At 47.4% G+C, this 27,271-nt stretch overlaps 1 protein-coding gene across 1 annotated transcript in view; it reads right to left on the minus strand.

Annotated features, from left to right (window-relative positions):
• Positions 1 to 27,271, minus strand: part of LOC147738138 (uncharacterized) — a 70,016-nt gene that overhangs the window by 18,446 nt on the left and 24,299 nt on the right. The window contains exons 2-3 of the mRNA XM_086952154.1: positions 24,058 to 24,108; positions 22,112 to 22,230 (exon numbers count right to left, since the gene is read on the minus strand). The gene's annotated coding sequence lies outside the window, so the exon portion shown is untranslated. The remainder of the gene's footprint in view (positions 1 to 22,111; positions 22,231 to 24,057; positions 24,109 to 27,271) is intronic.

Genomic DNA, 27,271 nt, shown 5'->3' on the forward strand with positions numbered 1-27,271 from the left:
GGTGGAGAGTGATTGGAGGAAGCTGAGCCCTACAGAGGAAACTCACTTCAGTACTCCATCTCAACACCAGCCTTTGACTTTGCAAAGACACACCACAGGTAGAGATTCCCTATGGTGGAGACCCTCAGATACCCTTAGGGTGAGGGATTGCTTAGTGGACCATGAGACAGGGGGTTACCAAGCCAGAGCTGGTACTTCCTTATATGGCCACTTAGGCAATATAGGCTTACCTGGTCAAGGATAGCCTTATCTCCTTTCGTTTGGGGGGGGGGTTATGTAGGAAGGTGGATATCTGACTATGGTTACCCCCAAACTTTTTGCCTGGTGTTTAGCTGGTTTTTGACTTAGTTGGCCTGGGATCCTGCTATTCAGGGCCCCAGGCTGATTGCTCTCTCCTTAAAATTACTGCCAATGCACTTTAGGTGCATTACGAATTGGAACTGGTTCCCCTTATGAGCCCCTGTATTAGTGCACCCTAGGTGCCCAGGGCATAGGTGTATCCAAGGCCTACCAGGGGCTGCAGCATGTATTATGCCACCCCTGGCCTGGCCTCCATATTTGACACAACTGGCTGATCACTCAGCTGGGGTAAGTCGGTGTAACCACCTCTTACTTAGGTACAGTATGTCTGTGCCTAACCCTAAACTGGACACATATGTTCCTATCAGCCACTCCTATGGAAGGCCTCATCAATCCTGGAGGCAGAGTGCTTGGAAATATGTGAGATGGTGCTCTAGCATGAGCTGAGCCTGTCTGCAGCTGTCGGGAACAACTCCCTAAGCTGTTCCGGGATATTGCCATACCATATACTCTTAAGTGCATTATAATCCTCGCGGTTAAATGCTATCTTTGGTTTGGCTTTATCAAAACATGTCGAGTAAGGTGTCATACGAATTGGAATACTATCCCCTCGCCAATTCTGGCGACGGGGATAGCATTCCACCCTTCTAGAGGGACACGACATGTGCGTAGCCTTAAACCCGGTTAAAGTTAAACAGAGCCTCAGCTTCACAAAATGGACGCTGCCACCACAGACACAAGTCTGGCCTCCTGCTGCTGACCGAAACTCGGCAGATGGTGGCCTGGACAAAGGGTTTCCTGCCTTGGGAGGTGCGAGCACCACCCCAGACAGGATTTTGTGTATTGGGTAGGACAGGGCTGAATAGAATCAGACATGCCCGGGGCACACAAGGTGTCCCCGTGCATAGGCCAGTCCAAACCGGTTCTGGGGCCTTCCAGCCCCAGTCCTGGCGCGGAGCTGGACAAAGGAAAGGGGGTGTAACCGCCCCCCTTCCTGGTTCCTCCCAGAGGAGGGACCTAGTAGGTGATCCACCCCCAGTTTGGGAATAAGAGGGGGAGCAGTGCCATTGCACAGCAGATCATCCTGAAATCAACTTTAAACAAGAAGAAGACTGGACTTCGACATTCTGCTGCACAGAAGACTGAAGAGAATCTCCCTTGTGGCCTAGGAGGGGCCACCCTGTGAACACAGGCATCACCCAGCACCTCGACGTCTGCTTTGCCGCCGCCTCCCGCCGGAGCCCGAGTGCAGAGCCTGACAAGACCCAGCTTCCCAGACTTCTCCCAGCCCGATCCACAGTCCCTGCAAAGAAGGGACCCGTGGAGGCACCGAGAGACGTGGGAGCGGACATCTTGAAAGACCCCCGAGACGCTGACTGCGCAGCACCCGAGGCACCCTCGACTCTGTGCTTTGGGGTTTTAGAAGCCCCACAACCGAGCAGCATTTGCACCAAAGATCAGCCCTCCAGCATCTCCACGATCTGCGTGGGGCCCTTTTGCTTTGTGCCACTCGACTCGCCATCCCGGCCACTTGTCACGTGGTCAGCGGCCATCTTGGCGACGAAACCTACGATTTACACTGTGGGTCTGGTTGCTCCAGACCTGCCCTCGCTCCTGTAGAAAGGAGTACCCGCTCTGACTTTGCTGGTCCGAGTAATAAGCCTTTTTCACTTTCCCCGTGGCTTGCGTTAGCCAAGGCTTGTTTGCTTCAATCGAGTTGCCGACACCGCCATCAGCTAGAGCCTTCGAGGGACAGCTCGTGATCGACTCCTGGACGTCCTTGACCTCTTCGTGTCCACGTGGCTGCAGAGAGAATCAACACCTCATCACCTGTTTGCACCCGACTTTGCCTGGTTCCAATCTGGTTACACGGTGGTCACTTGTCAGTGACTTTGAACATTGTCCCCTCTGCTTTCAGGTCTTCACCACTTCAGATCCACCCTTGGATCCACCGGACACTTCTCCTTCACATCGCCTGCAGCATCTTCAGCTTCAAGCGCCAAGAACCTGCGTGTCAAAACCCAACGCCACTTCGACCCTGTGCACCCACTTCCTGTGGGTGAGGTAACATTGCAAAGCCGGTGTCCCTACACTGGTACACACCTCTAGGGTCTGTGTCTTAGGTTTTGTTCCTCTAGGTTCAGCGGAAGTGCCCTTAAACTAACTTTGTACTTTTTACGCACCATAGACTTTGTATTGGAAAGTGCGTGCACTTTGAACACTGCACCCGAGTCCCGTGGGCCTCTCCCGACTTAGTCACAACTAGTCTCGAATAGCTCCAGCGATTCCCAAGGCCCTAGGCCTCTTCACTTTCCTCCTGGTATCTCTTATACCACTTTCTTAGTATATGGTTTAGGTGGCCCCTAGGGCTCATCCATATTGTGCAACTTTTGTGTATTTTAAACTGTCTTGTGATTTAACGCTTGTGCTTCTGTGCTCATAAAGAGTCCAGGGGATTTTATAGTTAATAAATCAATATATATTTTCAATATATATCTGTGTGGTGTCCCTTTCATTTGGTATTCAAGGGGGTTGTGTATGGTATAACAGCTGGCTTCACATGCCTTTCAGAGTTTAGCCTAAGACTGCTTTGTCCACGTTACCACTAGGATAACTGGTCTACAAGGTTGAATTACAACCATCATCATAAGGGTTGCTTGGCATGGTACAAAGTGATCACTAAGGATTAGTGAGCATTATATACCAGGCCAACTTCTCACACACCCTACCTACCCATACCCAAACATTGGTAAGGGTGAGGAAAGAGGCTACCAAGTATTTAGGCTGGGAAGGTAAGCTGACTGAAATTACTCCACTGTATGATGGTGATCTCTTAAGTGCAGTGGGAGGATTGCAGGGCTTCACATAATGGAGATTGATTAGCTTAGAGCGGCCAAGCGACGTGTGGCGGAGACAGGAGCTTGTGTCCTTCACGATCCTACAGCAAAACTATAAATTAGGTGACTAAAAACGGTTCTGACATTTGCAGGTGGATCGTGGGAAGGGGAGCAGTTGCCTGAAGCATCCCCACTGGAGGACCAGCTGCTAACTAATCCCAGACTGAAAAAGCAATCTCAACCATCTATAGGAAGTTGATCTACAATTCCCTGGATCCCTTAGGGACGCGGAGGGATGTGTGGCAGAGGGATCTAGGCACGCTTGGCGATTGGGTTGAGGCCATTCAGGGTGCCAGGGAGGTGGCAATTAGAACTCGTTTTGGTCTAATTTAACTACAGATCCTACATAGGACCTATTACTCCAGAACTTTGTTGCACCGAATAGGGCGGGCGGCCACCTCTCTGCATAAGGGAATGTGAAGGGGGGGAGGGCTTTTTTTAATGTGGTGTGGAGTTGTCCGGTAATTCAATACTACTGGGTAGAGATTATGAGAATTATGTCCCAAGTCATGGGACTAGCGATCCCCATGGGGGCCAAATGGCACCTCCTGACTATCACGAGTGAAGTGACATTGCATAGTTTTCGCAGAATATGACTGGCCCTGGCTTCAGCGGTTTGCAAGCGTAATATTGCACGGGGTTGGGGAGCCAGCTCACCCCCCAGGGTGGAAGAATAGGAAGCAGATCTTGATTGGTGTCAACGGGTAGACACAGGGTGTATCTCAGCAGGGGCTTGCCTTGTAAATAGGAAAAGATATGGGAGGGATAGTAGAGCTACCAGGCAATGTGAAGCGCCATGAAGTAGTCAAAGTTAAATATGTACAATCCTTGCAATCTAGGTTTATGTAGTGGGATTTGGCCAGGGAGTGTCAGCACAAGCCAAGCTATGTTACTCACTCCATATTTGCAGACTTTGCCTCTTTGGTCTAATCACTCTCACTAATGTGCACTGTATTTTCGTTGTCAACACCATCGATTGAGCACTAGTTCAATAAAAAAAGTTTTTAAAAGTACCTGTGTCTTGGCAAGGTAAGCAGTGTGATGGTCACTTATTAAATTGAGTCTGTTGATCTATTGTTGAGCTCCGAGTTCCAGCTGGTCGACATTACGAAGCTGAGAATATTGTGACTGCTCGCCCTCGCTAACTTGAGAGTCAAGTACATAAAAGGGATTACTTGGTCAGTTTGCACAGTCTTACTAGGACAGGTCACATGACATCAAAGGAAAGTGACCTCAACCCAGTAGCCGCTGCCTATCCCGCGGCCCCAGAACTGGACTGAACATAGAGGCGGGACTGAAATTCCCTTGCTTTGTCACACTGAAGCATTTGGCCCTTGTATGTTTTCTAGACCGCAATCCAGTATGACATAATTTAACATAACCAGTAACTTGTTCAGCTGACATTGCATAGATAAACCAATGCGACATATATAGCAGGTTTTTTTAAAAAGGCTGCGTTAAGGTAAGGAGCACAGCAGCGTCTTCTCATTTACTTATACACATAAAATAAATCACATATAGGCAGCATTCTAATTAACTCTCTCTTTTCTCCACTCCTTAATTTGTCAATTATCAAGACTATGGGTTTGAATTAAAGTCCAAAGGGTCACCAGACTTGTTAGAGATCTCTGCTGGCCCTGTGGCACTCTCTGTCCCTTCAGAGGAGCAGCAGCCATGGTGGCTCCTCTGGAGGCACCGCAGGGGTGGTGAGTGTCTGCCATGTTTCAGGCGGTCATTCATCAACTTTTGTGTTTTTCAAAAACAAGCTTCCAAAGCTGCAGTTTGTTTTTAAAAACCAATAACTAATCACCCTCACACCCTTGGAACTTTCTCCCTGTTTAATTTTCTCCCAGGAAGTGGGGTTCTTTCAAAAAAAGAATTCTCATCACAACAGCCAGGTATTCCCTGGTGGTCCTGAATAAGAGAAAAATACATCAGACTGCTTGATCTAAAAAGGAATGGCCGTCCGATGTATTTACACCTACGGCACCCAAGTAAGGCTGGACACATGACAATCCACCTGACTTGCACTAGGTCAGGCAGACCATCCGTTTGTTGGACAGGATACTCAAACACGCTTGTGAAGGAGTACCCTGCTCACCAAACTCTAAATCAAGACCTCTATATTTTCTGTGTTATGCATATATCTCTAGGTCCGCTTCATTGCGTCCATCAGTCTTTCTATGATGTACCTGTTGTACGAGTTACTTACCTTGGGTAACGATGTATCTGGTAGAGACGATTGTAGCCCCAGATTCCTAAACGTAGAATTATCCCCAGGCATGAAACTGGATCCGGAAAACCTTTTGCCACAGCATCCTTGCGTGCAGGGGTGACACCATCACGCGACTCCGCTCAGCCGAAGCCAATAGAGAAACTGTGGGAGCATGGGAACAGTGTGTGAAAAAGCAGAAAAATAGAAAAGAAGGAATGGTGACGAAGAACACCATAAGGAGCAGTGCCAACACTGCAGTACCCAAAAGCAGGGAAAGAAGAAACAACAGAGCACCGCCATGAGCAGCCACCCTGCCAGTATGAAAACAATACCACCCTTAAGACAAGGAACATATGCAAAATGTCATGACAACATGCAGCAGGACTACAACCCCGACCAAGACCCATCAAGGGGAGCCAGTTCCAAGACAAACAGGGAACGACAGACCTCCAAGGCAACCCCAGCACAGAGTGCGACAACCCCCCTCAAGGGAGCCAGGGCAGAGAACGGCCAAATGACCCATACGTTGAAGTAGGGAAACATCTGTCGTTCCTGAAGGCGGCAAAAGTGTTGGTGAAGATTTCAAGGGGACTAGAGACATAAAAGCTGAAGGTGAAACCAAGGATGTCGCCGCCGACTCAGCGGTCGACGACAAAGAGAGTGGTTGAAGTTCTGTAAGGAAAGGCTTCATGTTCTGTCGACGAGGCAACCGTCGACGAGGCAACCTTCGACGAAGCAGGTGGAGCCCCGAGAGCCATCGACCGTCTCGTCGGTGAGGAGGCATCCTTCGACGACTGACCGGAGACAGACCACTTTTTCGCCGACGACGAAGTGAGGGAGGTGGCAGATGAGTGAGGCTTCACCGACACCATGACAAACGTCGACCGAGAGGAAGCTGACAACATAATCATTGTAGGTTGAGGAGAAGAGAAGGTGGAAGTCGTCGTTGTAGCAGTGGCGACGGAAGACTTTGTTGACGAGGAACCGATTGTTTAGACAAATTTGTCTCAGGAAGAGACTTAGACACCTGAGACTTAAAGGCAGATCTCATAGGCGTAGAGGGCATAAGTAGTCCCTTAGAAGGTGCAGGATCCCTTTTTGAGGAAGAAGTCTGGCCCTAATGAGTAGAGGTGTGGTCTTTCTTGAGCACCTTAGCCTTAGCAGATACCATCTTCTTAGAGATGACAGTCTGAGAGAGGAATCACTCTCAACATGTGATAAGGGATTATCCTTGGTCTTGAGTTTCTGTAACCACAGAAGTAGACGTCCCTCTCTGTCCCTTAAAGTCTTTTGAGGAAAAGTGCTGCTGATTTTACAATCTCTCACCTGATGTTCAGGGTGGAGGAAGTAGATACACTTTTTGTAGAGGTCTTCGAAATGAATGAATGAATCAATTAATCAATCAATCAGAGTACTTGTAAAGCGCGCTACTTACCTGTGAGGGTCTCAAGGCGCTGAGGGGGGAGGGGTGCCGCTACTGCTCGAAGAGCCAGGTCTTGAGGAGTCTTCTGAAGGCAAGTAGGTCTTGGGTCTGCCATAGGTGGGTAGGGAGGGTGTTCTGGGTCTTGGCGGCGAGGTAGGAGAAGGATCTGCCGCCGGAGGTTGTTCGTTGGATGCGGGGGACAACGGCGTAGTCCAGTCTGCTGCTGACGAGGGCCTGTGTCACCGTTCTTCTTGTTTCGGTCGGGATCCATTTGTAGATCCTGCGGAGCATGCGGAGGGTGTTGTAGCAGAAGGAGGATACGGCGTTGACCTGTTTTGACATGGAGAGGGAGGAGTTGAGGATGAATCCTAGGTTGCGTGCATGGCCAGTTGGTGTCGGTGCAGTTCCCAGTGTGGTCGGCCACCAGGAGTCGTCCCAGGCTGAGGGGGTGGGTCCAAGGATGAGTACCTCTGTCTTGTCCGAGTTAAGCTTCAGACGGCTGTTCCTCATTCAGTCGGCGACGGCCTTCATTCCCTCGTGGAGGTTAGTTTTGGCGGTGTGCGGGTCCTTGGTGAGGCAGAGGATGAGCTGGGTGTCGTCGGCGTAGGAGATGATGTTTAGGTCGTTGTGGCGGGCCATTTGTGCGAGGGGGGCCATATAGATGTTGAAAAGCGTCAGGCTGAGTGATGAGCCCTTGGGGATGCCGCAGATGATGTCGGTGGCCTCAGATCGGAAGGGCGGGAGGCGGACGCTCTGAGTTCTGACGGAGAGGAAGGACGTGGTACAGTCAAGGACCTTCTCTTGGATTCCGGCTTCTAGTAGGCGTGTCTTTAGAGTGCAATGGCAGACCATGTCGAAGGCGGCTAACAGGTCCAGGAGGATGAGGGCTGATGTTTCGCTGTTGGAGCCTGATGTAGTTTGTGGCGGCGATGAGGGCTGTCTCAGTGCTGTGGTTTCGTCTGAACCCGGACTAGGACGGGTCCAAGATGTTGTTGTCTTCCAGGTGAATGAAATGAAATGAATGAAACTTATATAGCGCACGACTTACCCTGGGGCATCTCCGCGCTTGCTTAGGGAACCCGTCCTGGTATTCCCCTGTGAGATAACCCCGGCAGGGTATCCACAAGGTGAAAGCCAGGCATCCCACCGCGAGGGGCCGTTGTGGAGATTAAGCAAGCTATTGCCCAGAGTCGCAGAGTGTGAACCCGTGAGTCGAGAAGGCACCGGAGCGAGAATTAACGAGTCCGTGGAATTTTGAGCCCAAGACTCGCCGAGGCGGGGAATTGAACCCTGGTCCAGGGCCGAACTCAAGCCCCAGGTCTGCCGCCTCTAACCCATGAGCCACACTTCTCCAGGTGGCGGGCCAGTTGCATATTGATGATTTTCTCGATGACCTTTGCCGGGAACGGAAGCAGGGAGATGGGCCGGAAGTTCTTGAGGTCCTTGGGGTCCACCTTAGGCTCCTTGAGGAGGGTGTTGATTTTGGCATGTTTCCAGTTTTCCAGGAATGTCGCTGTTTCGAAGGAGATGTTGATGACCTTCCGTAGTTGGGGTGCAATGGCAGCGTCTTCTTTGTTGAATACGTGGTGTGGGCACGGGTCTTACAGAGATCCTGAGTGGATGGAGTTGATGACCTTGTGTGTCTCGTCGTCGTCGGACCAGGAGGTCAGGTGGTTGGCGCTGGTGGTGTTCAGAGGAGGTGGGGTCTGGCGTAGACGGGGTGGTCATGGTGTTGAAGCTGTCATGGATGTCAGCGATCTTGCAGTGCAAGAAGATGGCTAGTGAGTTGCACAGTTCTTGCGAGGGCAGTATGTGGTTGGCGTTGGCGCTGGGGTTGGTGAGTTCCTCTACGATGTTGAAGAGCTCTTTGCTGTCATGTGCATTGTTAGCCATGTAGTCTTTAAAGGAGGATCTCTTGGCTAATCCGATGAGGTGGTGATGTCTGCTGGTGGCGTCCTTGTGGGCTGCGTGGTTGTCCGGAGTGCGTTCATGGAGCAATATCTTCTCCAGTTTCCAGCAGGCGCGTTTGGAGGTCTGCAGCTCATCGGTGAACAAGGTGGCTCTCTTCCTGGCGTGGTTGTTCGAGGGTTTCTTGAGTGGGGCGAGGGTGTTGGCACAGTCGTCGATCCACTGTTTGAGGTTGCGGGCTGCGGTGTCTGGGTTGGTCGGGTCGGTGGGCGGGTTTTGGGCGAGGGTGGTGATCAGCTGGTCTTCGGTGACTTTGCTCCAGCAGCGGCGAGGCAGCTGTTGGGTGCGGTGGTGTATGGTTGGTTTGTTGAAGGTGAAATGGATGCAGTGGTGGTCGGTCCAGTGGAGTTCGGTGGTGTGGTCGAAGACGATGTGTGTGCCTGTGGAGAAGATGGGGTCCAAGTGTGGCCAGTGGCGTGGGTGGGTGTGGTGACAAGTCTGACGCCGAGGTTGGCAAGGTTGTCGATCAGGGTGGCGGAGTTGGCGTCGTTGTTGTTCTCGAGGTGGAAATTCAGGTCCCCGAGGAGGATGTAGTTTGTGGAGGCGAGTGCGTGGGTGCTGACGAGGTTGGTGATGGAGTCGCTGAATTGAGCACGGGGTCCGGGTGGTCTGTAGATGAGTGTTCCTCTGAGGGCGGTGTTGGGGTCGGTGTGGATCCGGAAGTGCAGGTGTTCGGAGGTGTTGAGGGTGTCATCTGCGTGGGTGGCGACCTTGAGGGTGGACTTGTGGATGATGGCTATTCCTCCTCCAATTCCGTTGGCGCGATCCCTGCGGGTGATCTTGTAGCCGTCCGGGATGGCTATGGCAATGTCGAACGCCGAGGAGTCTTTCCACCAGGTTTCGGTCTGGAAGGCCACGTTTTGGGCAGAGGTGTTGCGCAGATCCCAGAGCTCAACGGCGTGTTTGCGAGCGGAGCGGGTGTTGAGGATTATGCAGCATAGGTGGTTGGGTCCAGTCCTAGGAGGTTTGGTGGTTCTGTCGCGGGTGAAGCTGCAGGTGTGGCAGGAGAAAGGTCCGTGAGTCCATTTCGGGCGGCTTGGAAACAGGTGTGGTTTCGGCCGGCGATGAGTGCGTAGAGGGTGATGGCATCGCAGCGGAGTCTGGTTTTGTGGCGTTCGCGGGGTCCAGGGATTCTGGCGTCCGGACGGGCGCAGACGGGCTTGCCTATGGCGCGCCTTTGGCGTACCAGTGGCGCGGCCTCCATAAGAGGGGGAAAGGGAGGGAGGAGCAGCTGGGAGGCAGGGGCCAATGGGGAGCAGGGGGGTGGGGCCGCAGGGACGCAGCGGCGGGAAAGAATCGGGAAACGGCAGGAACCAGGCGGCGGCAGGAAGCAGGACACGAGGCAGATGGAGGCTGTGTGGTGGTGTAGGGAGCCACCTGCCTGCGAGCAGGGTCAAAGGTTGCTCCTACGCCACTGCGCAGCCCCTTTAAGAGGGGGAGAGGGAGGGAGGAGCAGCTGGGAGGCGGGAGCGGGTTGGACAATGGGGAGTAGGGGGTGGGGCCGCAGGGACGCAGCGGCGGGAAAGGATCGGGAAACTGCGGAAACGAGGCAGCGGCAGGTAGCAGGACACGAGGCAGCTGCCGGCTGTGTGGTGGCGTGGGGAGCGATCTGCCTGCGAGCAGGGTCAAAGGTTGCTCCTACGCCACTGTGCTGCCCACTTAAGAGGGGGAGAGGGAGGAAGGAGCAGCTGGGAGGCGGGAGCGGGGTGGCCAATGGGGAGCAGGGGGGCGGGCTGCAGGACGCAGGAGCGGGAAAGGATCGGGAAACAGCGGGAACCAGGAAGCTGGACACGAGGCAGCTGGCGGCTGTGTGGTGGCGTGGGGTGCGACCTGCCTGGAAGCAGGGTCAAAGGCCTGTGAGTCTTGTGGGAAAGCCGGAGTTTCCCACAAGACTCACAGTGTCTGACGAGTGACCTCTTTTTAGTAGACAAAGAAGTGAAGATATTCTGAAGAGTTTCTGAAGGGAAAAGCTAGAGGTACTGAGCAGAGCTCAGGGAGACCCCCTTCACACAACGTGAAAATCTGAGAGCCTGAGCCTCTGAGGAGAAGGTTCCAGAGGGTGCTGTCGCCTGATTGGCTGGAGTTTGTACCATATCAAATGACTTGGACAAGTTATTAAAGTGACAAGTTTTTTCCTATTAATGTCCATGTTACAATACTTCCTATTGCTCTTTTAGCTATGCTTTCGCTATGCTATTGCTATATTGCTATTCTATGTACCGTGGGAATCCCACTTTGACTACGGGGAATGATTTAAGCATGTGAATCTATGAAAGTTACCCCATTACTGGAGAACAGCAGATTTCTCCCAACTGAAGCTCTTACCCAAGTTGCTTTAGCCTTAGTCATCTCTCACATTAACTACACTAACTCTTTACTTTGGCATTCCAGCATATCAATCTAAAAGACTGCAACTAGTGCCAAACCAGGCTGCTAGATTAATCTATCGCCAGCCAAGAATGCAGTATGTCACCCCTCTTATGAAAAAGTTACATTGGCTTCTGGTAGTCGAACGCAGTGCATTGAAGTTGGGACGCCTCCTCTTTAAAGCGCTCCAAGGCAACTGCCCAGTGTCTGTACCTACTCGGGTCCAGAGATATATCCACATTCAGGATCTTAGGCCTTCCCATTTGAATCCCCTAGCTACTCCATCCTTTAAACGCTAGAAATTGGGGGGGGGGGGGGGGGGTAGGGGGGACTAAGATTTGCAGTCCTAGCCCCTCAATTTTGGAATTCTCTTCCTCAGGACATTAGATCGATTATATCATATCCTCAATTTTAGAAACTCTTAAAGACCTGGCTCTTTCGCCAGGCTTATGAATAAATCACTTAGCGGCAGGCCTCCTTTGTCTGCAGCGCCATGAAACCTAGTGGTGTGCGCGCGCTTTATAAGTATTTTTAACATAACATAACATTTAACATCGTCTAAATGGGACAACCTGGAAAGTCCATCTGCATTGGCAGTCCCAGGTCTCTGTTTCACTTCAAAGTCAATTCCCTGTAGGGAGATGGACTACTTTAGCCGTTTGGGATGTTCACCTTGCATTTGCATTAACCATCGGAGAGGCCTGTGGTAGGTTTGAACAAGGAAGTGAGAGCCAAACAGGTTTGACCTAAATTTCTCAAGGGACCAAACCACAGCAAAGGTGTCCATCTAAATGGCACTTCAATGCTGTTCCCTGGGGATTAGCCTTCTACTGATGAAAGCCAGTGGCTGATCTTGACCTTGGTCATGGTTTTTTTTGGAATAGCACTGCTCCTATACCATGTTCAGATGCATCAGTCTGCACAATGCATTGCTTGACATAATCTGCAGATTTCAGAACAGCTGCAGAGCACATTGCTTCCTTCAGTGTGTCAAAAGCCTTTAGACAGCTCACAGTCAAGTTCACTATTTGGAAGTCAGTTCTGTGAGGGGTGCCACAATGGTGCCATAATCCCTCACAAACCTCCTACAGTACCAGGGAAGCCAAGGAAGGCCCTCACTTGAGTCTGGGTAGTTGGAGCCACCCTGTCTGGAATGGTCTAGATCTTGGGTTGTAAGGGTTGAACCTAGCCTCCACTTACAAGGTGACACAAGTATGCAACCTTTCTCTGCCCTATCTGGCACTTGCATGCCTTGATAATGAGGCCTGCACTTCTCCGAGCCTCCAGTACTTTCCTAAGGTGGATCAGGTGATCCTGCCAGGTGGAGCTAAAGACAGCAATATTGTGTAGATGTGCTGCACTCAAGGATTCCAATCCAGCAAGGGCTTAGTTCACCAACCTTTGAAAAGTGGCAGGTGCATTTTTCAAACCAAAGGGCATTACAGTGAACTGATAATACCCATCTGGGGCTGGAAATGCTGATATTTCCTTTGCTCCTAGAGTCGTCAGACCTATCAGACAGTACTCTGATGTGAGATCAAACATACTCAGATACTTGGCTGCTCCCAACCTGTCAATAAGTTCATCTGCCCATGGAGTTTGGTATGCATCGCTTTTGGTCACAGCATTCACGCCCCAATAGTCCACACAAAATCTAATTTCTTTCTTACCATATTGGTTATGAGGCTTTCGGATTAAGACAACTGGGCAGGTCCAGGGGCTCTCAGAAGGCTTTAGAATTCCCAATTCCAGCATCATGCTTACTTCAGCTTTAATGCTCTCTTTCACATGTTCAGTCGGCCTGTATGTTTTATTCTCGAAAGGTAGTCTTTGATCAGCGCCTACATCATGGATACACCAGTCTGGTGAGAGGTCAAAAAGAAGAGCGCAGCAAACTTATTTAGGACTTGCCTGCAATCAGTCTCCTGATGGGCTGGTAAGGTGTCTGACAAGACCACACCTTCCACTGACCCATCTTTTGGATTGTTGGAAAGGTCAGGGACGGGTTCACTCTTAGCTTCCTGATCCTCATCTGTAACCATGAGCATGGTCACATCTGCCATGTCATAGTAGGGTGTAAGGCGGTTGACATGGATGAACCTCTCCATGACCCTCCAGAGCCAGGGTCTACCAGGTAGGTGACCGCCCCTTTTTTTTTCTAGGATAGGGTAGGGTCCACTTCACTTCCCTTGCAGAGCCCTAGGAGCCACAGGACCAAACCCCACACCATCTGCCCAGGCTGGAACTCAACCATAGTAGCCTTTTGGCAATACCAGAGCTTCTTGAGCTCTAGGCTGGCCGTAACGTTTTTGCTTGCTTTTTCCATTTATTCATACATCCTAGAGCAAAAGCCAAGCACATTGTCCACTATATCTGCTAAGGTTCAACAAGAGGTTTCTCCAATCCCTCCTTCACAAGGCACAGTGGTCCCGACAGGAAAACCAAACAGAAGCTAAAATAAGGAGGACTCACCCCCTTCTGTGGCCCTTCCCAATAGACAAAAAGCGGGCATGGAAGTAAGACATCCCATCTTCTTTTGAGTTTTTCAGGAAGTCCACCGATCATGCCCTTCATGGTCTTGTTAAATCTTTCAACAAGGCCATTACACATAGCAGAGTGGCATTGGTCACACTGACCAGGACTTATGCAGCGGGGGATTGGAGGTCCCACATTTGAACCCCTAATAGTATGCCGTTCAATTGCAACACGCAGCTTAATGGCTCAACACAGTCCCTAGTTGGGAAATGCGGCACTTGGCGGAAATGGTGGACGCTGGTTGTCTTCCACAGCTGTTAACGGAGGAATCAGGTACACCGAGAAATACTCCATATATTGTGCGACCGACAGCCAGAGTATGGCAACGGTTTGTGGTTAGAGTACTTAAGCGCGCACCATTCCATAGGGAGCTCCCAATCTGGAGATTAAAACAAATCAGGCAGATAGCACTCAGTATGTCCTTTCAGGAATGGAGGTAGGGGGATGCAAGCAATAAGGTGAATTGTACCCAGATGAGACTTATCGCACTTAAACATGCCCGCAAAGAGTTTGGTCTAAGCCAGGGGCAATTTTTACAACATGCGGGCTTGGCAGACACAACTAAGCACACCTGGACATGCTATGCGACAGCTCCACTGCATACTCAAACCCTTGAGATACTGCTAACCTATGGAGCATGTAGACACCTAATTATGCAACTTCACAAAACAATGCGATCAGATACAGTAGGCACTACACACGGGCCCGAGAGGCCTGGAATTTAGACTTTGACATTCCAATGGAAGATCAAGACTGGCAGCGGGCCTGTGAACTAATACGCATGGTTTTTAGTAATGCCCATTTTCGACTGATACATTATAATTTTCTGCAGAGAACCTACTTAAGGCCACAACACCTTCATTGAAAGGTCGGGTCTTGCCCTTATACATGCTTGCGCTGCAACACTGTGGGGGCTGATTGCTTACATTAACCATGGTCCTGCGATGAAATACACTCCTTCTGGCAACTAGCTGTCAAAGAAATGGTGCATGCCACACAACTAAGTATTGAGCTGACACCCAAATGCTGTTTATTAGGCCTCTTTAGATGCCAGAAGGGCGCAAGATAACTATAGTTGCCAATGGTACTGGCATGACGTAGAATTACAATCACATGGCTGCCCCAGCATGCCCCAACGATTGCACTCTGGCATAGAGATGGGCTTCTTATTCTACGGCGGACGCTTCTATCTCGTTGTGGTCAGATTCTTCCCCGAAGATATCCAGAGTGTGTTGAATGCTTTGACGCTGCCTCTCTCGTCATCGAGTCTGATGATTGGGTAGAGTCCACTTGGACCGAAACGACTTACAAGCGTCACAGTCATCCTCCTTGTGCGCTGGAGAGAGGCACAAGTTACAAACTTGATGTAGGTCGGTGCGAGGGTACGTGGCGTGGCACCCAGGACAGAAATGGAGTCCGTTCCATTTGCCGATGGCTGACCCTACGCAACAAGGCCCGACGGTTGCCCACGAGGTTTTTTATCGAAAATGGAGAGTTTGTCGATCTATTTGAAACGCGGAGAACAGGTAAACGAGCACCGAAACAATACAGTTGAGGGTAGAGTGGACTGCGTACTGAGGGGAACCCGAAGAGCGGTTTCGGAGCGCAGCAATACACATCTGAACCCGTTTGGGGTAAAAAACAATCTAACAATGGAGTCGATGCCCATGCACACTATCACCGAAAGGTGGAGTCATCTTACCTTGTGACTGGAAAGACTTCTTCAAAGAAAAACAACTTGCAAACATCCGGACCCAACAAAAGATGGCAGGAGTATGCAAAGCATGTGCATCTACAGCATACATGCCTCGAACAGAGGATTAATGGCCCCAAATCCTTGCTGTGATATCTTGTCATGTTGTGGCTGAGTGTGCCATGTGATGTGGCGGGCTATAGTGCTTGGTGTGATTAGGTCATTTTTGACAAGGTGGAGTGCTGAACGGTTAGGCACATTTTTATTTTCTTTGTTTTTGGGATCGTGTGATATAGTGCGGTACCTACCGTATGATGTAAATTAATTACATTGCTAATATACCATAAGGATGTGGGGTGAGTGTTATTAGGGCCAAAGCCTTGCTGACTATATGCAGAATAACAGGTCTGGGAGGTCACTACTGACTAAAGGAGGTTAGCAGCTGCACAGGCCTTGGGCATTGATCCAATTGAGGATAATATGTGACGGGTCACTGGTGACTGGAGCTGGCTAGCAACAACGCTGGCCTCAGGTATTCATTACAAGCAGGGTAACAATACATGTCAATATTGACTGGATCTGGTTGGCAGTAGAGTTGTCCTCTGGTTTTGAATATTTGCAGGATTTAAGGAACAGGGGTAACTACTGACTGGAGTTATTTAGCAGGATAATAGGTCTCAGGGAGCCAATACTGACTGAAGCTGGTTAGTATGATCACTAGTCCCAAGGTGCTACTAATGACTCCAGTTGGCTAGAAAGATAACAGGTCCCAGGGGCCAGTACTAAAAGGAGCTGACTAGTAGGCTTACAAACAGGCCCAAGGGGCCACTACTGACTGGAGATGGCTAAAAGAATAATAGGCCCAAGGGTGGTGAGGTGCGAGTGGCACCAGTGACCGGAGTTGGCTAGCAGCATTGACAACATTTGGTATTGATTAAATGCAGGATTCCAGGTCACAGGAGGCACTGCTGAATTCGGATGGCTAGCAGCAGTGGTGGCCTCTAGGAAGAAGAAATTGAGAAAGCATTACTGGATATACTGGTTTCTTTAATTCCAATAATTGGGTACACATAAATGCCACACCGTGCATTGATATAAAACATTACCAAATTACAATATTCTTATATTAATTTGATGTGACTGTTCGCCTTAATATGCCTGCAAATGAATAACAAACAAGACCTATTCCTAAGGGAGGAAGTGACGCCGCCCCCAAAACAAGAGCCACTGCACTTAACGTAGACATCTCCTACGAGAGAACATTTCAACGATAACCGGGAAGTGATTAAAGTAGAAGATATCAACTACCCCCTACCTCGTTCTGATACCACACAAGAGACAGCTAGAACCTCACCCACAAATGCAGCTCCTACATCACAAAATACAGACAACACAACTCATACCACAGGTACCCACAATCTTACCGAAGATAAAAAGAAAGGGGCTGCGGACAAAAGAACTGCTCAGAAACATAGGAAAGCAAACTGCAAATCTCGGAAAGAAAGGCTACACACCCCTAAGAGATCTCTCCAAAATCAGAAAGACATCAAAGAGCTCCAGAAACTAATTGGCAACATGGCGCAAGACATACTTAATACTCGACAAGCAACGGAAAAAATACTGGAAATGACGGTAATCACTCAATCCAAGATCACGCACATCCAAAATCTGGTTCACTCCGCACAAAGAAAAAGCAACGAGATGGCCATGCCACTATCATACAGGCTCAACCGACCAGTTAGGACAAACTCATGGTCGAAGGAGTAGACCCTTGCCCTGCTCCGATCATATGAACCTTCAAACTACAAGAGAGGGGAGAGAATCAATACAGTACCAATCGATCCCAATAGATCACTCAGACGGAATGAAAGAAAACCCGACCTCCATAACTTACAACAAATTAAGTGCCGAAGTGAATGACTTGAACTCCAGAATCTCAGGGAAACCTATGAAATGCCTTCTACTCAACGTCCGCTCTCCAACCAAACATGCATCAGACATAGCAGACCTAGCAGACCTCATCATCAACAAGGACATTGATTTAGCAATTCTTACAGAAACATGGCTTTCGGAATCATCATCTCTATCCATGGATCTCTTAGTACCGCCCCGGTATAACATTATAAGGCTGGATAGACCGAAGAAGATAGGAGGAGGTTTAGCCTGCATTCACCGATCGGATATTGAGATCAACCAATTGCATTCCAACCCTATAGAATCGTGTGAATACCTAGGTCTTAGCAGACAGACAGACAACCAAAGATGCAACCTACACGCGCTTTACCACCCACCAGGAGAAAACGCCAAGTTCATTGATCAGTTAATGGAGATCATAACGGCCAACTCTAACTCCGACGTCAATAACATTTTCCTAGGCGATCTCAACCTACACTGGGATGACTGCAATGACAAACTGGTCAACGCGCTCAAGGTCTTCCTCTTGGAACTAAACCTCACACAAGTATGCACGCAAACGACACACGTGAAAGGTGCAACGTTAGACTGGATTATATCTAGAAACAAAGGCACATCAATCCTCTCAATAGACCCGTGTGACTGGTCTGACCATCATGCCATAACATTCGTGATACCCACTTTTAAAAAACGCAAGACATCTCAACCCACAAGGCACAAAAAATGGATTCGAGAGACTAAAGAGAAAAATATTGAGCTACTAGTAGAATGCTGTGGGAGAGACCTACAGCCACCTAGCAACCTGCAGGAAGTAAACGATCTGACAGATCACTACACTACATCAATTGAGAAAATTATCAATAACACCATGCCACTAAAAATGAAAAGAATCACAGAGAAGATAAAAAATCCATGGTTTAATGGATTGCTAAACGAAGAAAGGCGAAAACTGAGAATGGCTGAAAGAAAATGGAGACAACACCCATTGTCTCCGGAGTTGAAAGCCCTCAGAAATATCAGGAACCAATATAACAAAAATATCATCAACTCCAAAAAAGAATTTATAAGATCAGAACTCGATAATGCCAAAAACAGACCAAAGAAACTATTCGAAATCTTAAAGCAACAATCAAATAAACTAGCAAAATCTGCCCATACTACTAGGCTGCGAAGAATTTTCATCATTTTTCACGGAGAAGGCCAAATCGCTCGAGAAAGATCTCAAGAGCGCTGCAGATAACCTACCCACTCAACCAGTATCTACGATGGATACCAGCTTGAAAACAAACTGTAAGAAGGCCAAAAATAAGGCACAATGGGATAGCTACGATTTATATGACCAGAATACCATCGCCAAAACGCTCTCGGATATCCAACCAAACAACCACTATCAAGACCCGATGCCTAAAAGAAATCAGACATATTGTAGTACCAATCTGGACCAAAATTAAAAATGCATCGCTAACACAAGGGATCCTCCCGGATTGCCTGAAAACAGGACAAGTCGTACCCATAATCAAAAAACCTACAGCGGATGCAACAGATCCAAATAATTTTCGTCCAGTGACCAACATCCCTCTACTTGCCAAACTAATTGAGAAATGCGTGCAAGGCCAACTGAGCCAACACATCACCAACTTTTCCCTACTGGACGATTACCAATCAGGTTTCAGAGCAGGTCATAGCACAGAAACAGCGATCATCCAGATTGTTGACGACGCCCTACATGCCCTAGATACAAACCAAGCATGCCTACTGATTCTCCTGGACTTATCTTCCGCGTTTGACACTGTAAACCATGAAGCATTACTGACCAGGCTGCAAGAGAGGATGGGAACATCTGGAAATGTGTTGAAGTGGTTTGAATCATTCCTGCAAAACAGAACACAGAGATTCCTGGTCAACCAAGCACTTTCACCATCATGCCCTAACTCAATTGGAGTCCCTCAAGGATCGACTTTATCCCCAGATCTATTTAACTTGTATGTTGAACCTCTTACAGAAATTCTCCGTAATTCACAGATATCCTATCACATGTACGCGGATGACACGTAAATATACATAAAGATCGTGTCCATGGAAGACATTGAACGAATGAACGAGACATTAAAAATGACATTGGAATGGCTAACAACCAATCATCAGAAGCTAAATGCTAACAAAACTGAGTTCCTATTAATCGCACCACCAAGAAACCACACGGAAATGAAGGAATGGACCAAGCTGGTGACCGCTAAACTGCACCCCAACCCTAGTCAACTCGGCGAAATCGCTAGGAATCACCTTAGATGAGAACCTCGACATGCAAGCCCACATTAAGTCAATGGCTAGAAATGCGCGTTTCCACCTGAACTACTTAAGGAAACTGAAACCATAAATATCAGAGGCGGATCTTAAACAGGCAGTGCAATCATTAGTTGTTTCAAGGATTGAATATGGGTGCTCCACCTTAGCCGGTCTACCAAAAATGTCCACAGCACCGCTAAAAGCATGTCTCAATGCAGCGGCAAGATTTATCACTGGATCGAGGAAATTTGATCATATCTCTCCTCACCTGAAAGCATTAAACTGGCTACCCTAAGAAGCCAGAATTCAACTAAAAATAGCATGTATCACCCATAAAGCGCTCCACTACAACACACCCAGATACCTAGCAGGGAAAATTGAGCTATCAGGGGGAAAGAGACCAGCCAGGAGTGCCAAGGAGTTGCTGCTGCGACCAGCCTTTTTCCGGAAGAAAAAAACCTACGATCGAGCATTCTCAGGAGCAGCCCCCAGAATCTGGAACTCACTACCTCCAAACATTAGGAAGATTCAGAATACAGGAACATTTAAGAGGGAAGGGAAAAGCATTTTGATGAGTAAATACCTTACATAGTGAAGACTGATGATCACTGATTGGAACTATTGTTGTCCTAATTCATAGCATCAACATAACTATAAGGGAAAGATGCTGAATTGATCAAAGATAATGCGGAACACTGATTCAGGTCAGGAGTCTCTCCTGAGTCCTAGTTGTATCCTTACTATTACCTCTTGCTAATACTTATACGCATATTTTGTATCCTTCCTATTACATCTTGCTAAGATGTATACGCATATTTACCTAATTTACATCTGGAATGCCTTATAACTACCTACCTCATAGGTATTCTACGAGTGAACCATATGCTATATATCTTAACCTCTAATCTAACTCTTAAAGTAAACGCTCATGCTATGTAATTTATATATACGCCCAACCCCAAATGGCATATAAGGATCTACCTCAGTATTTCACACAAGTATCTACCTCATATTCTGATTGACTTTAAAAGTGTTACTACATATGTGAATCATAACCGACCTCATACTGTGAAGCGCTCTGATACCCACGGGTCTTGTTCGCGCTATACAAAACTTTATAATAAATAAATAAATAAATAAATGAATATGATTCTATTAGGGCCCAGAACCATTTTATTTAGTGATGTCCATCTGCACACGTTCCTGCATCTTGTAGTAAATTAAATATTGTCAAACAGAAGTGTTATTTTCAGAAACAGTGAATTCTGCAGCTTGTCTGTGTATCTTTGATCTGCACCTCATGACTCCTCACATTCATCGCGAGAGAAGACCCTGCCTCCTATTCCTTCGTGTTTTTTCAGTAACTGTTTCTATCAAGTGTTCATGTTTCATTGACTTGTATTAGAAGAAAAGTGTATAAAAATACATGGGTAGCATTAGCATGATACACTCCAACCTGCTTTAGGGTGGATGCTCTCGTCCACTGCAAAGACAATTGTCACTTGTTAGTTTGCTTGGCCTTTTGCTATTTTTGCATAAAATTTAAGATAAATTTGTTGGCCTCCAGGTGTGTTGTGTTTTATTTTACATATAAGAGATGACGAGGAAAATGACAGTCCAGTATACACATTCTTCAAATAAATCTACTCACAGTATACTGTTCTGGAGGTTCAGTCCCACAGACATTATCTCTAACTGAACGCAGGCACCCTAGGGAGCATGTGCTTTTCAAACCAGTTGCCATCTGATGCAGCGCGATTGGATAAGTCAGTATGTCCTGAATTTTAGGAGGGTTACCGTACCTACTGCACTCTGTTAGACACCGCTTACCTGTGGTAGTAAGATGTTAATAGGCACCTTATCACCTACGCACGGCGCAGGGCTTTGAGTTACAGAGCTCCTCACGCTGTGGAGAAGATTAGGTCACATTTACCCATTTTTCCATATTTGGTCCTGATGAAATGCCAAAAGATTGCTGCATGACTACACGAGGCATGACAAAAGTTGACCTGAAGTATAGACCTCCAGCTTACCAGCAGGTGATTGATACTTTCACACAGTGATAGGGGACATTAGTTTTTCAATGCCTCTGCCACTGTTTTTAATCTCAACATGGATCAGGAAGATCACATTAGCTATATTGTGGCAACTGGTAGATAGTTGATCTTATATTCAGACTTCACCAATCTCACATCTTATGACACAATATCCTGTGTCCTACTATGCTCATCCGGCGTACTTGAAGTATGATGAAGCATTTCACCTTCAGGTGAGCGAACGCAACTTGTCTAAAAAGCACATGCTTCCTAGGGTGTCTGCGTTCAGTTACAGATAATGTCGCTGGGACTGAACCTCCGGAACAGTATACTGTGATTTGACTGTTTTATTTTAACAAATGTACATAGCAGATATTGGGCTTTCCTAGTTTCACAAAAATGATCGGATACCTGCCTCGGAGAGCACTTCTTACAGACGAGTATGGGGTTATCATGTTGCTGCTACAAGCTCCTTACCTGTGCGAGTTATCGGGAAAGATGCAGGGGGCAGACCCAAACTAGCCACATGTGGAGATTAATGACAAATACTGAAGAATTAACAGAGCTTCCAAGCTGGTGGCCATTACTTAATTGACCTTGAAAATAAAAGACACATTTTTAGTATTCTGGTGACTCATGACCATAAAAAACAAAGGTTATAAATTCAATATTGTGTCAAATACTTAAAAAATTTAACTGGATGTGCTGAATCGGATGTTGTCCCAGGTCATGCGTGACACCTTCCACCACTATTGCTTATGGGACTTGTAGTTTTGTTTTTCTCATTAAAAGGATGGTCTCTAAAGTCCCAGTGTTCTAAACGATGTTGGTCAAAATCAGAGGCCTGACGGAGGATGAAGCATGACATGGCTCTGCTTAGCAGTGAGATGACTGACAGTTCCCCAGCCCTTTCATTCTTTGACCTACAGAGGCTTGTTGGCCGTTCATATTTTATTGCAACGACAAAGAAACTTTTATTGCAGCTTCTGTCAACTGAAAAGATAAAACCCCTGGGCGTGTTTAATCAACTATAGACAAACATGAACAATCAAGAACATGAGTTTCTGAAAAACTATCACGTACCCAATCAGAATCAGCCACCCTTCACACCCAGGAATTCTTGAGGCTTTGGAGAGGTTGAATTGCACGTGGTATAAGAGGAACACTACATGACTCAAAGCTCACTTCTCAGGGATGTACTGAACTGCCAGCCTCATGGCACACTTAGCCAGCTCTTCACCTCCTCCTCCTCAAACTGTTGACCAGCTATCAGGGCAAATGAGCCTGCAGCGAAGCATCGCTGGCTTGGTTCCACACCGGACCAGGCAAGGTGGTCAACTCCATACTCCTCCAAGTCAGCAAGCACTCTGGGCGAGCCAGTCCTAACCCCACATGAATGTTCCCCATCACAACTATTTTAATGGTATTAAGTTATGTTTCTGCTAAATGTAGGAGTCAAAAAAGTGAAAGATTTTACTAGGAAGTGCTGAAAGAAATCATGAAGTTTTTCAATATTTCTGAGTCTCCCACAGTACACAGGAGGATTATTGTATGTGCCCGGTAGAAAGCATGTTTGAATGAAACATGGAATGCATTGCGGCCAAAGATCTGTGGTGCAACATCATAGCAGAGTCTAAGATAACTTTTGTTATTATTCCAGCAGAACGAAATGCCATTCCTAATGTGTACGTCATTTTAAAGACAAACCCAGAAAAATGTATGGTCAGTGTTGTTCTTCTGCCAGTTAAAAGACTATCACCATTAATGTGTCAGGAAATAAAATACTATGAGAAATCCTACTCTATGGCAGGGTGCTGCCTGCCACTATATTGCAGGTTACTTCCAAAATAACCTGATTTATATATACATACTCCAGGCTGCTGCCAGCTATCGGGTCTGCACACTGCAGTCTGGAGCCAATCAGGAAGGAGGTAAGCTCTTAATTTCATCTTAAGCCCTTAGATTACATTCACAGCCTGATAGGTCCGGAGAACTTTATCCACGCTCTAACTGCGCAAAGCAGATAGACGTAGCCCATCGTAGGCTGTGTTATGTGCTGGGTGATGGCTGGCATCTTATTATCGTTGGCGGATGGATGAAGCTCTGATAGGAGCTACTACAAGAAGAGCAGAGAAACAGGACCACAGATCGCCACAGAGCTACAACTGCTCAGAAGCTGAAGAAAGAACTCTGGAACAGCAAACCTCCTCCACCTTGGAGATTTTCCAGGGTAAGCAAATTATGGTAATGAAATGCAAACTGCAGCATTAAGGTCACACACTACAACATCTTTCCCTTTAAACCAAAGGTAACAGTCTACAAGAAAAAACTAAAAAAAAGGAACAACACTAGAAAATACATTTCCAAATGCTGCAAAAGAGAAACAGTTAATACAAATGAAAAATATTAAAATTTGTTGGTACCTTAGTAATGTGCTTACTTCTGGGCTTCACTCCATCTGCAGCAATAACGCTCTGAAAGGAGAAATTATTGCTGTGAGTCTCAGAGTCTTCAGTGTTACTGGTCTCAGTCACGAAGACTGTGGTGTCGGAAGGTAACTCTTTTATTTGGCTTTATAGTTCCACCAGTCACGACATTGCTTTTAGCAGACACGCTACTGGCGGCAGCATCATAACTTCAGGCAGACCAGCAATTCGGATATCACTACTAATACTGGGTGAATATTCAACAAGTACGGTCTCGGCTTACCAAGTAGAACAAAAGAATTGGGTCTCATAACCATACCCAGAGCCACAGTTAGCTCTGCCGCCACTTGAGCACACCCAAACATCTCAGCACTTAAGCACCAGTCCCAGGGGAGACCATCTGTGAAGTCCTTGTTAACTGGCACCACTCCTGGGTCAGCACAAGCAGCATCATGGACAGTGTCTAGATAAGCAGCCAGTCCTGTAGTTTCTGCCTTTGTGTACTAATTTGATGCCAACGTTGTAATTTTAAAAACACCCTTAGCAACCTTACAGAGGCCTTTCTGACCCCATTAGCATTAAGGTTTCAAAGCAAAGGGCTGTGTTCTGTAAACTTTAAAAGATGAATGGCGCCAGACCTCTTCTGGACAATAACAAGCTTTTATTTGCAATGCAATAGGTCTCGCGATTGTGAGATTTAGAGCTATTGGCACTGTAAATGACAAGGCCTTTTATTTACGTTTTAAAAACAAAAACATAAATAAAAGCAATTGTCATTTACAATGCCAATAGCTCAACCTCACGTAAATGCGAGACCCATTGCATTGCAAATGCTTGTATGTTGTGAGCCCTGCTGGATGCTCCGCGTTTCATTCATGCAGGGGCAGGGCTCACTTCACACCTCAAGCCAGTTCAAGCATCTGCAATTATCATGCAGATGCGGTGATTAGGATAAGGGAAAGAGTTGCCAGCAAAGGAAAGCTGATCATGACCACAAACCTTGCCCTGCCCAGTCGGCTGCAACTGAAAGGGATGCGGGGGTCATATTTCCCCTTCAGCCCACGGCCCGGCCTCTGGACTTGAGCTGCACCCCGGTTGCACACCCCGAGGGAGTGCGTTTCCCACCTTTAAGTGGTACAATGACAATGACACATTTTCAAAAGGATGATGGCCTCCTGGGGGGCCAGTCGTAGATAGAAGGCCACCGTGCTGTGGGTAGCTGCCCACACTGCCCACGCCTAGCGCTGCCCCTGCCAGGGATCCTGCCTGGTGGATATCTTGCCCCTTCATCTCTTATCTTACCTCTCACATGGACTCAACTGGTATTCAAAATACCCCTGGCCCTCATTCATGGGAGGGGTCTCGCCTGAGTATGATACCACCTTCAGACAGCTGGTCTCCTGCCTCCTAGCCAGTGCGCCCCCTAGAGCTGACCTACCCCCTGCTGGCCACAGAGGCACATAATCCTCTGAACCTAGTGTCCCCTTGCAACTATGTCCTATTGAACTGTGTACCCGCTGTGTTATAATTTGTCATTGCTGGCAGTCTTGCTGCATTGCTTGCCATCTTTTTGTTCTCTTAGCCCTGATTTATGTTTTGCTTTGCCGCTCTTCCGTTCCTTGTATTCTTACTTTCTTATTGTACTTTGCACTTACCAAAATAAAAACATTAATTTAAAAAAAAAGAAAAGACTATCAACTCGGGACAAACATAAGGGGATATTATATCTTCAAAGAGGTAGAAATGTTGGGTAATGCCGTAATACCGGAGAATGATCCAATGTGACATAAACAACGCATTGCTATAGTGGAGGTTGGAGTGTGGCAGGGTTGGAGGACAATGAAAGAAGAATCGAAAGTTTGAACAAGCAAACACACAGAATCACAGCGCTCCTAAGCAGAGAATTTGGATATCCTTCGCAGCATCCCAACCCTTTCCCTTATTTAAAATACATTTTCCAGTTTTTAAGAGAGCGTAAACGTCAGATGAGTTCACTGAATATCTTCTTACACCCTATTCTCCCATGAGATATTCGATCAGCCTCGCAGAGATTGGGAGTTAATTTTAAACAAAGCTTTTTATTTTTTGGTACAACTTAATATCAGAGACTCTAGTGTAGCTTACAGCAAGTGAATGCGCTTGGCAGACTCATTAGCACAGGCTCAGAGTTGTAAGGGCCAACTGCAGTGTAGCATCCTGCCCCAAACCACGTCTACTATTAAAGCAAAGTATGCAAATCTACAATGAATGGCGAAACTACGCTGCAATTTTATCTGTGGAGCACCACTAAACAAGCATTGGCATAGCCAATAGGTCTCACTTTTGGGAACTTATAAGTGTTTAGCCAGAGATATTGACTTTACCTATGTCTTTAAGCTGTGCTGTACAGAAGTTTGCAGCATGCTGAAAAGTTATAATAAAGAAGCGTCAGAAGCATTTTTGTTACCTTAGATATGACCAAAAAAGCATTATGTACAACAACCATATTATAAAAGTATTAAAAATAATGTCTTGAGTTTTTCTCGTCTTTTCAATGTTGTCAACTTGTATCTGCCTGTCCCAACGGTTGCTTGCTGTGTTTTTCTGTTTTGTTATGGGGGAGCATAAATAACAGGCGGGTGAAGGTCAGTCAGTCAGTCAGTGAGAGAGTCAGTCAGTCAGTGAGAGTGAGAGAGTTAGTCAGTCAGTGTGAGAGTGAGAGTCAGTGAGAGAGTCAGTCAGTGAGAGTGAATGAGAGTGAGAGTGAGTCAGTCAGTGAGTGAAAGAGAGTGAATCAGTAAGATAGTCAGTAAGTGAGAGTGAGTCAGTCTTTAAGCGAGAGCCAATCTTTAAGCGAGAGTCAGTCTTTTAGCGAGTCAGTCTTTTACCGAGAGTCAGTCAGTCAGAGAGAGCGTCAGTGAGAGGAAGTCAGTCAGTGATAGAGAGTCAGTCAGTGAGAGAGTCAGTCAGTAAAAGAGAGTGTCAGTGAGAGAGAATGTCAGTGAGAGTGAGTCACTCAGTGAGAGAGAGTGGGAGAGTGAGTCTGTGAGAGGGAGTCTGTGAGAGTCTGTGAGTGCTTCTGTGAGAGTTTGTGAGAGTGTGTCTGTGAGAGTATGTGAGAGAGTGTCTGTGAGTTTGTGAGAGTGTCTGTGAGTCTGTGAGAGTGTCTGTGAGAGAGTGTCTGTGAGGGAGTGTCTGTAAGGGAGTGTCTGAGAGAGTGTCTGTGAGAGAG

The sequence above is a fragment of the Lissotriton vulgaris genome, chromosome 1_1 (assembly GCF_964263255.1).
Source record: "Lissotriton vulgaris chromosome 1_1, aLisVul1.2, whole genome shotgun sequence".
Lineage (NCBI taxonomy): Eukaryota > Metazoa > Chordata > Amphibia > Caudata > Salamandridae > Lissotriton > Lissotriton vulgaris.